The sequence below is a fragment of the Zootoca vivipara genome, chromosome 2, assembly GCF_963506605.1.
Source record: "Zootoca vivipara chromosome 2, rZooViv1.1, whole genome shotgun sequence".
In the NCBI taxonomy this organism is placed as follows: Eukaryota; Metazoa; Chordata; class Lepidosauria; order Squamata; family Lacertidae; genus Zootoca; species Zootoca vivipara.
The window spans coordinates 45,852,750-45,867,150 of record NC_083277.1 but is presented as its reverse complement, the minus strand read 5'-3'; positions in this window follow the sequence as shown (position 1 = coordinate 45,867,150).

Below are 14,401 nucleotides of genomic sequence, written 5' to 3'. Positions count from 1 at the left end.
TTCCGGTGTATGGCGCTCCACGACTTCGCTTAAAAAACTGAAGAACTTTCCCCGTGCGATAAATTTCAGAAAGAATCTGTAAACAGCTCTCTTCTTCAGGAGGCCCCCCTTCGATTCAGTCCCAAGTTTCCGGAACATAAGTTTTTTGCTTTTTTAAACCACGTGTCATTTTGCACTTCAGCTTTAATTCACTTCGCTGTTGTAGCCACATGTTTGATTATATTACGGTTATGGTATTTTTCTGCAGCGGGGGCGGAGGGGAGGGGAGAGTTCTCAGCCCCCCCCCTTAATTCCAAGATTAGGCACGATCCTGATCCTTCCAGGTAGATGTAGCTCATCACTGTGGACTCCCAAGAGTGGACATCTACATGCCCTTGGGAAACTCACCATCAAGGCATAATGAGAGTTCTCCTGTTGCTATCTCATGCCAGCTGTGGGGAAGGTTTGGAGTGTCACCTTCAGAATATTATTACTTTTGAAAAATTTGTATACCACCTTCCTCAAAAAACAACGCAGCTGTTTACAACACAGAACAGAATAAACAATATAATCTAAATACATAGTGCAATATCCAGACGGTACGAAAAAATTAAGAACAGCTATATAACTACAATTCAAATCGTAAGCAATACATAGTAACAGATAACGGTAGTTAATACATACCGAGCGATACATGCTAGGCAACATATCAAATCCTGCACAATATTCAAGAATATAATTAAGGCATCAGTTGGTTGCTTTTTTCCATGCGTGCATTTGTGTGCCTTTTAAAAATAAAACAATAGATGCTATCCACATTTTGTGTGCATGTCCACAATTAGACCTCAGGTTTCCCAAACCTGCGGTGGGCAGGGAAGCACTAAATGAAGGAAGGTGATTTCGGTCTCAGTGTTTCCCATCCACATTCCACACCAATTATTTATTTATTTATTTATACCACACCCTCCCCGGCCAGAACCGGGATCAGGGCAGCTAACACCAATAAAATTACAAAAAAAACGTAAAAGAAAAAGAAAAAACAGTTAATTAAAATACGGGTTAAAATACAATTTAAAATGCAGCCTCATTTTAGTAGTAGCTCATAAAACAAAACCATAAGGGGAGGGAAGCATAAGGGTCAGACTGAGTCCAAACCAAAGGCCAGGCGGAACAGCTCCATTTTGCAGGCCCTGCGGAAAGATGTTAAATCCCGCAGGGCCCTGGTCTCTTGTAACAGAGCGTTCCACCAAGTCGAGGCCAGTACTGAAAAGGCCCTGGCTCTAGTTGAGACTAGGGGGCCATAGTTGATGGAGTGGATTTGCACTGTGTGCAGTTGTCACCTTCCTTTGCTTAGTGCTTCTCTGCCCACCGCAGGTTTGGGAAACCTGAGGTCTAGTTGTGGGCATGCACACAAATTGTGGACAGCATATTTTGTTTTATTTTTAAAAATTGAAATGAAAAGTTCCCAGTATAAGAATTTTGCACAAAAGTGTAGTTAAAATAGTGTGTCTGTGTGTCTATATGTGTTTTGCTTCAAGTCAGGAAACCTGAGGTGTTGGTGGGTATTTGTTTACCTGTGGATGCAAATGTTTGTTTGTTTGTTTTTAAAAAAATAATAATACAAGCTTTCAAATATTCTAGATTTACATAGGAGTCACTCACATGACAGACTGCATTTCTTTCCTTTCCTTTTTGCTTTCCTGTCTTCTGTACCTGATAGGGTAAGGTATTATTATTATTAGTAGTAGTAGTAGTAGTAGTAATTCAGCTGATTTGTGTAGGAGCTGTCCTGTGCAAAATAGCTGTTTTAAAAAACAAAACTACCATGAACAAGTCTTCAACAACCACAGGTGGAAAAAGGCAGAAGTGCAGCAATAGATGGCACCCAGCAAAAAGTCACCATACATGTAAAAAATACCCACCCTCTCTATGTGCTTCAGTATGTCGAGTGACATGCATTGTTATATATAGGTATATTTCCCCTTATTGGGTTATCCATCAATTAGGAAAACCTGAATTTAGCAGGGGGGAGCGCATTGTGGAAACCTCTAACTAAATGAATAAATGAAAAAGAGACATAAGTTGTCTCAAATGCACATTGAACTATTATTATAATAATACTGTAATTCCATAATAATAATAATAATAATAATAATAATAATAATAATTATTTATACCCCGCCCATCTGGCTGGGCTTCCCCTGCCACTCTGGGCGGCTTCCAACAAACATTAAAATACATCAAATATCACAGATTAAAAACTTCCCTAAACAGGGCTGCCTTTAGGTATTTTCTAAATGTCAGGTAGTTGTTTATCTCTCTGACCTCTGATGGGAGGGGTCCCACAGGGCGGGTGCCACTACCGAGAAGGCATAGCTGCCAAGTACCCCGTTTTCTCTGGGGAAACCCCGATTTTACTTACCTTTTTCCAGTGGTCCCCCGTATCACTTCGTCTCCCGTTTTTCTCCGTTATTTTCTCCTGTCGGCGGCCATTTTTTAAATTTCTGATTTGCCCTTCTATGGGCACCAAAAATGGCCGCCGCCGGCTTCAAAAGTCACATCTACACATGTCCGGAAGTGCATAGACGTGACTTCCGGTGTCGGCGGCCATTTTTTGTGCCAATAGATGGGCGAAGCGACACCGGAAGTTGCGTCGACGCACTTCCTGACATGCGTACAAGCGACTTTCGAAGCCAGTGGCGGTCATTTTTGGTGCCCATAGAAGGGCAAAGTTACACCGGAAGTTACGTCGACGTAACTTCCGGTGTCACATGGCTGCCGGTCCCGGATTCTGCAGTCCGGGACTTGGAAGGTAAGCCGAGAAGGCCCTCTACCTGGTTCCCTGTAGCTTTGCTTCTCGCAGTGAGGGAACCACCAGAAGGCCCTCGGCACTGGACCTCAGTGTCTGTGCAGAACAATGGGGGGTGGAGACGCTCCTTCAGATATACTGGACCGAGGCCGTTTAGGGCTTTAAAGGTCAGCACCAACACTTTGAATTGTGCTCGGAAACGTACTCCCATGTGAATGAGCCCTAAGACTTGGAAAACCCTGGTCCAGATTTCCATTCTACTTGAAGTTCCCTGAGAGACTCTCTCTTAGCCTGACTTACCTCACAAGATTGCTGTGAAGATAAACTGGAGTGGGGTATGACACCAGGTACATAGCCTTGAGCTTCCTGGAGAAAAAGCAGGATATAAATGTAATAAAGCTATATCTGAATGTGGAAGGCTTATTTTTAGTGATAGTTGTCACTAACTGCAGAACATTATTGTTATTAATGATAATTTTTCAGATTGTACTGCAAGAATGAACATCTGACTATAAATTACAAAAAAAACAAAAGTTATGATATGTGGCAAATCTAAGAAAACTTACAATTGGTCACTCAACGGAAATACACTGGAGCAAGTATTCTCATTCAAGTATCTCCGTTTGGTCTTTCAGTGGATAGCCAAATGGTCTGCACAGGTTCAATCAAGCACCTTGTTAGCTGGTAGAACTTTAAATGGACTATTACGATTCCACCATACAATAGGGGGCAACTTGGTGCAGCCCATTTCAGAACTTTACAAGACCAGGGTGTTGCCAAAGTTGTATTATGGAGCACCACTGTGGGCCATGACCAATTTAGACTCACTGGAGAGAGCGCAAAATAATTTTTTGCGCAGACTCCTGCCACTTCCTACCTCTACAAAAATAGCACTATTCCATGCATAACTGGGGGTAATGCCCATTAAACCAATGTATAGCTCTGCTTTTTGTTGTTGTTATTTTTAAGCATATATCAGAATCCATCATGACAGTTTTGCAAGACATGACCCCAAACTCATGGAAACGTGAAATGCAATCTGTTGCCATGAGGTTGGGACTCTCTGCATAGCTGCCAAGTTTTCCCTTTTCTAGCGAGGAAGCCTATTCAGCATAATGGAAAATCCCTTTAAAAAAGGGATAACTTGGCAGCTATGACTCTCTGCCTCCTTTCTTGTGATGCAGAGTTTTGAGAGAGCTAAAGAATTAATACTCCAAAGGCTTAAAGACACCAAGATGCAATAACAAACTGCTGAGATCAAGATCTGCCAATCAAACAAATTATGCTTTTTTTATTCCATTGTATCCATCCCTGCCAAGATATCTGGTAGATTTGCCAAATGCTAAAATGAGGGTAGTAGCCTTTACTCAGGCAAGACTAAATGCCCTTGCGTTAGCAGATCGGACAGGCCAACATAAAGGAGTTCCTAAGAAGGATAGAGTTTGTATGTGCAACTCTCTGTCTATAGAAGACATAACTCATGTACTCCTCGAATGCCCTTTTTATAATGCTCTTAGAAACAATTACATCCATCCATTGTAAAGATCGCAGAAGGGAAGAGCATCTCTTGCAAAGACCTGTTTTTTGCTGTCTGATGTGGAGAGGTATATATCCTATTGAACATCCCAATTTATTGCAAAGGCTTTACAAATTTGTGTAATAAAACTTAAAGGGGAAATGGGAAAATATTTATCCTGTAAAGGTTGGGGGATAGAAATGTCAACTACTATTCGTAGCTGTATTCTTGTTGTTATTATTTTCATGTGTGCAATGGCTGTTCACTAGACACAATAAATTGAACTGAACTTAATTATTATGGAAAGTAATAGATGTACCCCATTTCAAATTTAAATTGTGATCTGGTGCAGGGTAGGGCTGCCATACACCTGGTTTTCCTGGACACATCTGGGAATCGCTCAGAAAAATGGCGTCTGTGTAGATTTTTGCTGAATCGGTGGAATGTTCGGGGAAACCGGATTTTAACTTTTGGGAATATGGCAACCCTAGTACAGGGGTTCTCATATTATGGCCTGTGGAGCACCAGTGGTCTACAAACCATTGCATATCTGTGAAGAACACTTACAATTTGAATTCTATAGTATTCTACAGAATTCAAATTGTACCACAATGAAATACAAAAGAAGAAGTCAAGCTAGGGTTGCCATATGTCATTCTGAAGTCAGAGACAAAGCTCAACTTTTCTGTCTGGATTTTCACTGTTTGAAATATGGCAGCCCTAAAGAAGCAATAAAAATACAATAAAAATAATAGTATCTAGTCATTACATTACAATTGCTACAACAGGCAGAAAAAAATTAAGTGGTCCACCAAGACCCTAAGCAATTTTCAAGTGGTCCATCGGGGGGAAATGGTTTGAGACTATTTTTGTCTAGCAGTTCGAAAGCACTTCAAAGTGCAAGTAGATAAATAGGTACCACTACAGCGGGAAGCTAAACGGCGTTTCCAGGTGCTGCTCTGGTTCACCAGAAGCGGCTTTGTCATGCTAGCCACATGACCTGGAAGCTGTACGCCGGCTCCCTCGGCCAATAGAGCGAGATGAGCGCCGCAACCCCAGAGTCGGTCACGACTGGACCTAATGGTCAGGGGTCCCTTTAACTTTACCTATTAACATGTTTCTGCCCAATGTTAGGCAATTAAATCATGATACAAAGAGTTGTTAAAGCATTCTTATTCAGCCTAATATGGGTATTTTCATCTGGATGTAAACACGACTATAGTTATAAGGACAAGCAATTACATAAGTGTAAGGATAGGTGGGACACGGGTGGCGCTGTGGGTTAAACCACAGAGCCTAGGGCTTGCCGATCAGAAGGTTGGTGGTTCAAATCCCTGAAATGGGGTGAGCTCCCATGCTCGGTCCCAGCTCCTGCCAACCTAGCAGTTTGAAAGCATGTCAAAGTGTAAGTAGATAAATAGGAACCGCTACAGCGGGAAGGTAAACGGCGTTTACGTGTGTTGCTCTGGTTCGCTAGAAGCAGCTTTGTCATGCTGGCCACATGACCTGGAAACTGTACGCCGGCTCCCTCGGCCAATAACGCGAGATGAGCGCCGCAACCCCAGAGTCGGTCACAACTGGACCTAATGGTCAGGGGTCCCTTTACCTTTAAGGATAGGTGACTTTGCATACATATACATGCAACAATAGATGCAAATGTATACCTATGCACATGCAGTGATTGCATAATACATCTATAGAAATACCTGAAAATGTATTTACAACTGAAAGTGTAAAAAACCATATTTAGTTGCCTATATTGCAGCTAGAACACAATTCTAGTTTTCATAGCATTTCAAGAGCATTACAACCTGAAGGTTCACTTTATTTACTTATTTATCCCTACATTTCAATACCACTAAGAAAACAGCAACCCCAAATAAGGGTGGTATACGTAAAGTTAATATAAAATCAAAAGTTAAAATATAAAAAAATAAAACTGAGTCACAGGGTAAGCATGTGTAAATAAAAAAAATGTTGTAGGATTGTTTTGGTGCCTAACTACTGATAGCTATTGCAGTGGTTGCAACAAATGTATATGGCACAAAGTGTGGGGACCCAAGAAAGGGCCTTTTCAGGTGTGTGGGGGTCCTTGTACATAGAGCTGCCTCCCCTTTCTTATTTATTTGTTTGTTAAATTTAAATACAAGCCATAAATAGTGAGGGGGGTATTTAAAACAGTGGAGAAAAGATAAAGAAAAAAAGGGTGTAGTGCAGTTAGCAATTACAATTTTTAACTTACTGTATTCTGTATAAAAGAGTTCCATTTCTTCATTGTGTTAACTGGCTAGTTAACAATAATCTTTTTCATCACGTGATGAAAGAGAAGGAGATGAAGAAGAGAGACCTGCCTGGAGAAGGAAAGCCCTGACTGCGGATGCTTCTGTTAGTAGGGTTTTTTAAGCGATTTGTTGTGTACTTTAAGGATTGTATTGTTTTTTGTTTTAAGTATTTTTTTAAAAATCTGTGGCTTGTAAATAAATACATAAATGCATAAATGCATATGTAAATAAATAAATTTTATTTGTTGCATTGGACTATAACCCTCATTCCTTATCCATTTGGGATTTGCCTCTGCATTAGCTTTGGTGAAGCAAAAACCATGTATGATCTGTTTATTTTCAGGACCTTTTGACTTGCTTATATGCAACCTGTTCATCTTGTTCCTCAGGTATTTCTTATGATGATACTTTTCAGCTAGTTGCTTGTTTTAGGAATAATTTGAATTATATTGTAGGTAGTTAAATATCAAATGGTTTTTACTCTGGACAAATTTAATGTGTTTGCCTTCTGATGGTTGATTACCTCCTTGTTCTCAAAGCCACTGATAAAAAAATGTGGCCACTTTCAATGGGATTTTATCTCCCAGCAAGTATTTTATTTTAACATTGAGCTACGGTAACCTTCCTGGTAGTTTGACCCGTAAAGGGGTATCATTTTCTGACACGCTCCAGTGTAAAAATTATAAAATAAAAGAGCATGTTCCATGGATTCCACACCCTGGTCATTATGAGGACAAACCCTGCCATATCTGCCCCAAAAGCAATCGAGAAGGCAAACACATTAAATCTTTTGGGGTGCTCCTTAGTTCATTGGACATCTTGTTTATACATATATCTGAGCTGATTGCATTTGTATTATACCTCATTTTGTATTTTTCCTTATACAGTACTTAAAATTATGTTGCATTGTATAGTTTTACAGTGGTACCTCGGTTTATGAACACAATTAGTTCCGGAAGTCTGTTCATAAACTGAAGCGTTCATAAACTGAAGCGAACTTTCCCATTGAAAGTAATGGAAAGTGGATTAATCTGTTCCCGATGGTCCACGGAGTACTTAAACAGAAGCGTTCATAAACTGAAGCGAACTTTCCCATTGAAAGTAATGGAAAGTGGTTTAATCCGTTCCATACGGGTCCGCAGAGTACTCAACCTGAAGCGTAGTTAACCCGAAGCATGGGTGTAATTGGTTCCCGAAGTCTGTTCATAAACTGAAGTGTTCATAAACTGAAGCGAACTTTTCCATTGAAAGTAATGGAAAGTGAATTAATCCGTTCCAGATGGGTCCACGGCATTCGTAAACCGAAAATTCATAAACCGAGGTGTTCATAAACCGAGGTTCCACTGTATTTATGGTCTTATTTCTGGTCTGTTGACCATAGTAAATTGATGGGGATGATAGGAAAAAAACCCCACATGTTTTAAGCTGGTTTCTAAAACTAGACGCAAAGGATGCCTGCCTAGTATACAAGGGCAACGCATTCCACAATATAGGTGTTATTGCACTGAGTGCCCTCTTCCCTGTGGCCACCAGACAGATGTTCTAAAGGAAAGCCAGCAATCCTTCTCCAGCAGATCTCAAGTAATGGGTCGAAATATATGGAGAAAGGAGGCCCTTCGGGTAGGCTGGTCCCAACTTGCTTAGGAATGTATAAACTAACACTAACGTATTAAGAGTGTGCTGGTTTTCCAGCAATCAGTAGCCACCACGCTATCAGTAACCAGCTTTGGTAAATAGCTGGGCTGCTGCCTTTTGCACCAGCTGCAGCTTCCAGACCAGCTTCCAGGGTAGTCCTACACAGAGTGCTTTGCAATAATGTGATCGAGTGTTACCAGTGCCTGAACCACTGTGGCTAAGCTACCTCCATTCAGGAATGGCTGCAGCTGTTGCATCAGCCATAGCTAGTGAAAAGGTGCTCTGTTAGGGTTGCCATACGTCCAGAATTTCTCGGACATATCTAGAATACTGCAGTCAGCAGCAGATGTCCGGACGTATGGCAGCACATGGCAGCAGTGGCATTTTTGCTGAATTTCCATTAAAAATAGCTCAGAAATTGCATTTTTTTGTGATTTTGCCAAAAAACATCAAACAACAACACTTGAACAACTTTGGGCAAAACTAAAAAAAAAAAAAGTTCAACAACTTTTCTGTCCAGTTTTTCACTGTTTGAAATATGCCAACCCTAGTTCTACTTACTGATACCCAGGAGATCCAGAAAATAAAGAAACAGAATACTACATTTTGCTACCTAGAGCTCCCAGCCAGGCCTGGTTTAAAGCAATTGGAAGCCCTGGGCTAGGAGACCCTGGGAGGTCGAAACTTAAATCATATGATCACGAGAAACTGAACATCGTTCTCTCTTTGCCTACTCAATGAAAGTAGAGCATTGCAGAAATTTTAGCATTGATAAAAAGATTGTTTATAAATTTATAACCTTAAATAAGGTTGCAAAAGTATGGAATTAATGAAGATAACCACACAGAACATTCATAGGGGAATCATAGCTATGTTATAACATTACACTACAGTATATAGAAAGTCAGAGCAATTTCTTTTGACCTCTTTTGGATGCAAACTTATCAATTGTATAATTAAAATCAGCAACTCACAGTTTTATCATTTTCTATGCATGAAATGCTTAGATCACATGACAAATCTGAGCACATTGTTGACCAGAGAACATTCTTTATCCTTTTTAGTCTAGAAAATTATCTTTTGCCATGACAGTTTGTAACCATTAAACACAGGAACAATCTGATAATTGTTTTCACATTTGGAACAGCTGTCCAAATTTTCTACTGGAATATTATTTGATCCATATCTTGGTGGCTGAAATTTGCTTTTTCAGGGTGAGCTTGTTTGACGTACAGGTGGAAGTGCAAGAATTCATCAACTAGACTAAGGTCAACATCCTATGGATACAGGTTACAGGTAGGTAGGTGAAGAAGTGTGTATGCACACAAAAGCTCATACCAATGACAAACTTAGTTGGTCTCTACGATCCTATGGCTACATCAACATCTCAATGTCATTGTGAATCTCTTCTCTGGTTGCTTGCAGGTTCACCAAAAATGAAAAATTGCCAGCTATACTCCTGTACGCCGTTGCTCCTCTGTCTAGGTTGGCTTCAAGAGCATCCATGGCAGAGATAAATGAAACAAACAAACAAACAAAAATCCTTCCAGTAGCACAGTCTTAATACTACAGTAGCTCCCAAAAGTACCTACTACTTAGGTCTTTCCAGAAGATGTTTTACATGTCCTTTTTAGTATAATCCAGGTGATGTCATAAGTACCTAGGATATGTATTCTTAGGATATTGGATTTTGTTGTTGTTTAGTTGTCTTAGTCATGTTCGACTCTCTGTGACCCCATGAACCAGAGCATGCCTTGGAAACTCACTTTCTTCTCAAAGCTTCTCCTTTTTTTTAATAATCCATGGAGTTTTGGATTTGCCCTCTATTTAAATCAGAATTATAGTATTCGACTCATTCCATTCATATACAGTAATATGGAGTAGATAAATGCTGCAGCTTCCATAAGGAAATCCCAGAGGCACCAATAAGGAAATACCTATCATAACCTTTTAAAATCTTCAAGCATGAAACAGGTAGAACCACTTCAGAGTGATCCCATAAATATGAACTATGTCTCATGCCATCAACAACTCCTGATCAATGACAGCAAATGCTGCTGGAAGATGGAAAAGGATCAATAAGGTACAGTTGCCTCCATCAGTTTCCGTGGGAAGATAATTGATAAAAGCAACAAATACAATCTCAATACCATACATACCTACGTTGTAAACTAGGCTGGCAAATGTCCAGAAGCTGAGAGCATCAAAGTGATCCTGAAGCTCTAGGGAGGAAGGCTAGAGGCAAGTGGTAGAAATTGGATAGGGAATCAACATCACTGGAGTTTTGAGCAGGGGCTGAACAGAGCTGCTCAAGGCTACCAAGCCATAGAGAGCAGCCACCACCAGCCCTGTAGTTCAAAATATCTGGAGGGCACCAAAACATCTTTAGTCCAAAGCATCTGAATAGGGTTGGATCCAAGGGCATCCATACCAGAATGTCCTCTGACAAAAGAAGGATTAATTGGAATAAGAGTGCTCAGCTTACAGAGGCTTTGGCATCATAATATACAGTGGTGCCTCGCAAGACAAATTTAATTCGTTCCGCGAGTCAATTCGTTTTGCGAAAAATTCATTTTGCGAATCCCATAGGAATGCATTTATTTATTTATTTATTGCCCATAGGAACGCATTAATTAAATTTCAATGCATTCCTATGGGAAACCGTGATTCGCAAGACGAATTTTTCACAAAATGAAAAATTTGTCTTGCGAGGTACCACTGTAATGGGTTGGATCCAAGGGCTTCCAAGTGGAACTCTGCTTACACAACTCCACCCACACCACAGAGATTTCCTGGCTTCTCTTCAATGCAGGCCCCAAAGCCACTCCTGAGGTGTGGGATAATTATTATTATTATTATTATTATTTATTATTTATTATTTATACCCCACCCATCTGGCTGGGCTTCCCCTGCCACTCTGGGCAGCTTCCAACAAACATTAAAATACATCAAATATCACAGATTAAAAACTTCCCTAAACAGGGCTGCCTTTTGGTATTTTCTAAATGCCAGGTAGTTGTTTATCTCTCTGACCTCTGATGGGAGGGTGTTCCACAGGGCGGGTGCCACCACCGAGAAGGCCCTCTGCCTGGTTCCCTGTAGCTTTGCTTCTTGCAGTGAGGGAACCGTCAGAAGGCCCTCAGCACTGGATCTCAGTGTCCGGGCAGAACAATGGGGGTGGAGACGCTCCTTCACGTATACTGGACCAAGGCCATTTAGGGCTTTAAAGGTCAGCACCAACACTTTGAATTGTGCTAGGAAACGTACTGGGAGCCAATGTAGGTCTTTCAAGACCAGAGTTACGTGGTCTCGGCAGCCATTCCCAGTCACCAGTCTAGCTGCCGCATTCTGGATTAATTGCAATTTCCGGGTCACCTTCAAAGGTAGCCCCGTGTAAAGTGCATTGCAGTAGTCCAAGCGGGAGAAAACCAGAGCACCACTCTGGCAAGATAGTCTGTGGGCAGTTAGGTTCTCAGCCTACGTACCAGATGGAGCTGGTAAACAGCTGCCCTGGACACAAAATTGACCTGCGCCTCCATGGACAGCCTGTGAGTCCAAAATGACTCCCAGGCTGTGCCCCTGGTCCTTCAGGAGCACAGTTACCCCATTCAGGACCAGGCAGTCCTCCACACCTGCCCGCCTCCTGTCCCCCACAAACAGTACTTCTGTCTTGTCAGGATTCAATCTCAATCTGTTAGCCGCCATCCATCCTCCAACCGCCTCCAGGCACTCACACAGGACCTTCACCGCCTTCACTAGTTCTGATTTGAAAGAGAGGGTAGAGCTGGGTATCATCCGCATACTGATGAACACCCAGCCCAAACCCCCTGATGATCTCTCCCAGCAGCTGCATGATAGGGAATGGGGCAGGGAGGGTTGGCTGCAGCAGGAGAAGGGGATTGCTAGAATTCAAGAAGGTTGCCTTCTGCGAGCAGGAGTGCCTTTCTGCAAGTCACCTTCAGATCCAGAAATGCTGGTATTTAGTGACTTACTTCCTTTAAAGCAGAAGTGGGGAACCTGTTTTGACCTATAAAGCCTTAAACGGCTCAGGACCGTAATACCTCAAGGACTGCCTCTTTCCATATGAACCTACTCAGACCCTGAGATCACCTTCTGAGGCCCTCCTTCATGTGCCTCCTCCTCCAGAGGTCTGGAGGGTGGCAACATGAGAACGGGCCTTTTCTGCAGTGGCTCCCCATCTGTGGAATGTTCTCCCCAGGGAAGTTCACCTGGCGCCTTCATTATACACTTTTAGGCTCCAGGCAAAAAACGTTCCTTTATAACCAGGCCTTTGGTTGATCCGATGTACATCCTATGCTCTTTTAAAATGTGTTTTTTGGGGGTGGAGTATTTGGTTGCTGTTTTTATTTTTATTAGGTATTTTGTGGTTTTATATCTTGATTTTATTCTGTGAACCGCCCTGAGACCCCCGCGTGGTATATAAATTCAATTAACAACAACCACCACCACCTGTGGTCCTCTGGATGTTGCTAGACTACAACTTCTTTCTTCCCTGACCATTGTCCGTACTGGACTCCAACAACCTCTGCAGGGCCACAGGTTTCTATGGGTTGTATCCAATGCTGGCAGACTCACAGAAGTTAACAGACAGGGGCGACTCAAGTCGTCTCAGCACCCAAGGCAAAACACCCTGCTGCCGCCCCCGTGATGGGAGGGCAAACTAGAGAGAGGGGATCTGGAAAGGATCCCTCCCTCCCTGGCTGGGTGGTGTGATGGGGCTTTCATTCTGACTTTATGCAAATATATGCAGCATTTTTACACAAGCAGTTTATCTTAATGCAATTCATTGTTTGGTTTTATTTTAATAAATGTTTTTCTAAGGTTTTTGTAATGGCTAAACAATGAAAAAAAACAAATTTGTAACTGGAATTCGAGCTGGGAAAGGTTCTGGAACCAAGAGGTGTCATTTAGTGACAAGCTCTCATTCCATGTTTCACACCATATTTACTTATCCCTCCGGAAAACCTCTGCTTCTGACCAGTTCATGGATTCTATATACCGAATGCTTCTGTTACAAACCATCTAATGGGTCAATGTATTGTGTACAGGATGTGTGTGACCACTTGACATGTATCAGTAGTATTTTTTATGGTTATTAGAATCTAATTTCCTGTGATGCCAACCCTGGGTGGCCCAGGACCTAATAGTTTGAAAATGAAACAGAAATAAGATAGTGGTTTCTTCATACTCAGGAGAATCCCCCTGGTTATGCAGAAGTATATTAGTTTTTAAATGTAAAAAGAAAAATATTTTTAAATGTCCCAAATGACTGACCTGTGAGCTTCTAAGACCTGTGGAATGTCATGGACTGTGGGGAAAAACAACAACATAGGGGAGTGGGATCGAAAGGGAATTGTTTGAACCGCTAACACCTTAGTATCTTATGAGGTTTAAAATTTTCTGTCTCAACAAGTAGGTTTTAGGTGGGGAAAAGGAAAACAACACTTCCTTTCCCATTTTCCAGGCTGTACCTTACAACCCCGCCAGGAGAAGGGGGAACCAGATCTTATAATATGAGCGAGTTGGACTGGGGTTGAAAACCAGTGGTGGACTACCTTCAAAGAATTCTCCCCAATGTCAGCAGATAGAAGTCTTCTGGAGAAGAACCAAGCAGGTCACATGGGGCATATATTAACCATCAAAGAGTAATTATCTAACTATGACATTACTGTCATTTTCATACCACTTGTATTGGGATTATATAGGGACACGGGTGGCGCTGTGGTCTAAACCACTGAACCTCTTGGGCTTGCAGGTCAGAAGGTTGGTGGTTCGAATCCCTGCAACAGAGTGCGCTCCCATTGCTCGGTCCTAGCTCATGCCATCCTGGCAGTTCAAAAGCCCGCCAGTGCAAGCAGATAAATAGGTACCGCTGCAGTGGGAAGGTAAACAGCGTTTCCATGCGCTCTGGTTTCTGTCATGGTGTCCCATTGCACCAGTCCAGAAGTGGTTTAGTCATGCTGGCCACATGACCCGGAAAGCTGTCTGTGGACAAACACTAGCTCCCTCTGCCTGAAAGCAAGATGAGTGCCGCAACCCCATAGTCGCCTTTGACTGGACTTAACCATCCAGGGGTCCTTTACCTGTATTACTTTACCTGTGTAACTTCTGTCATAGAGCTTCAGTATGCTGATAACAACGTAGTGTGCGCATGCTCAG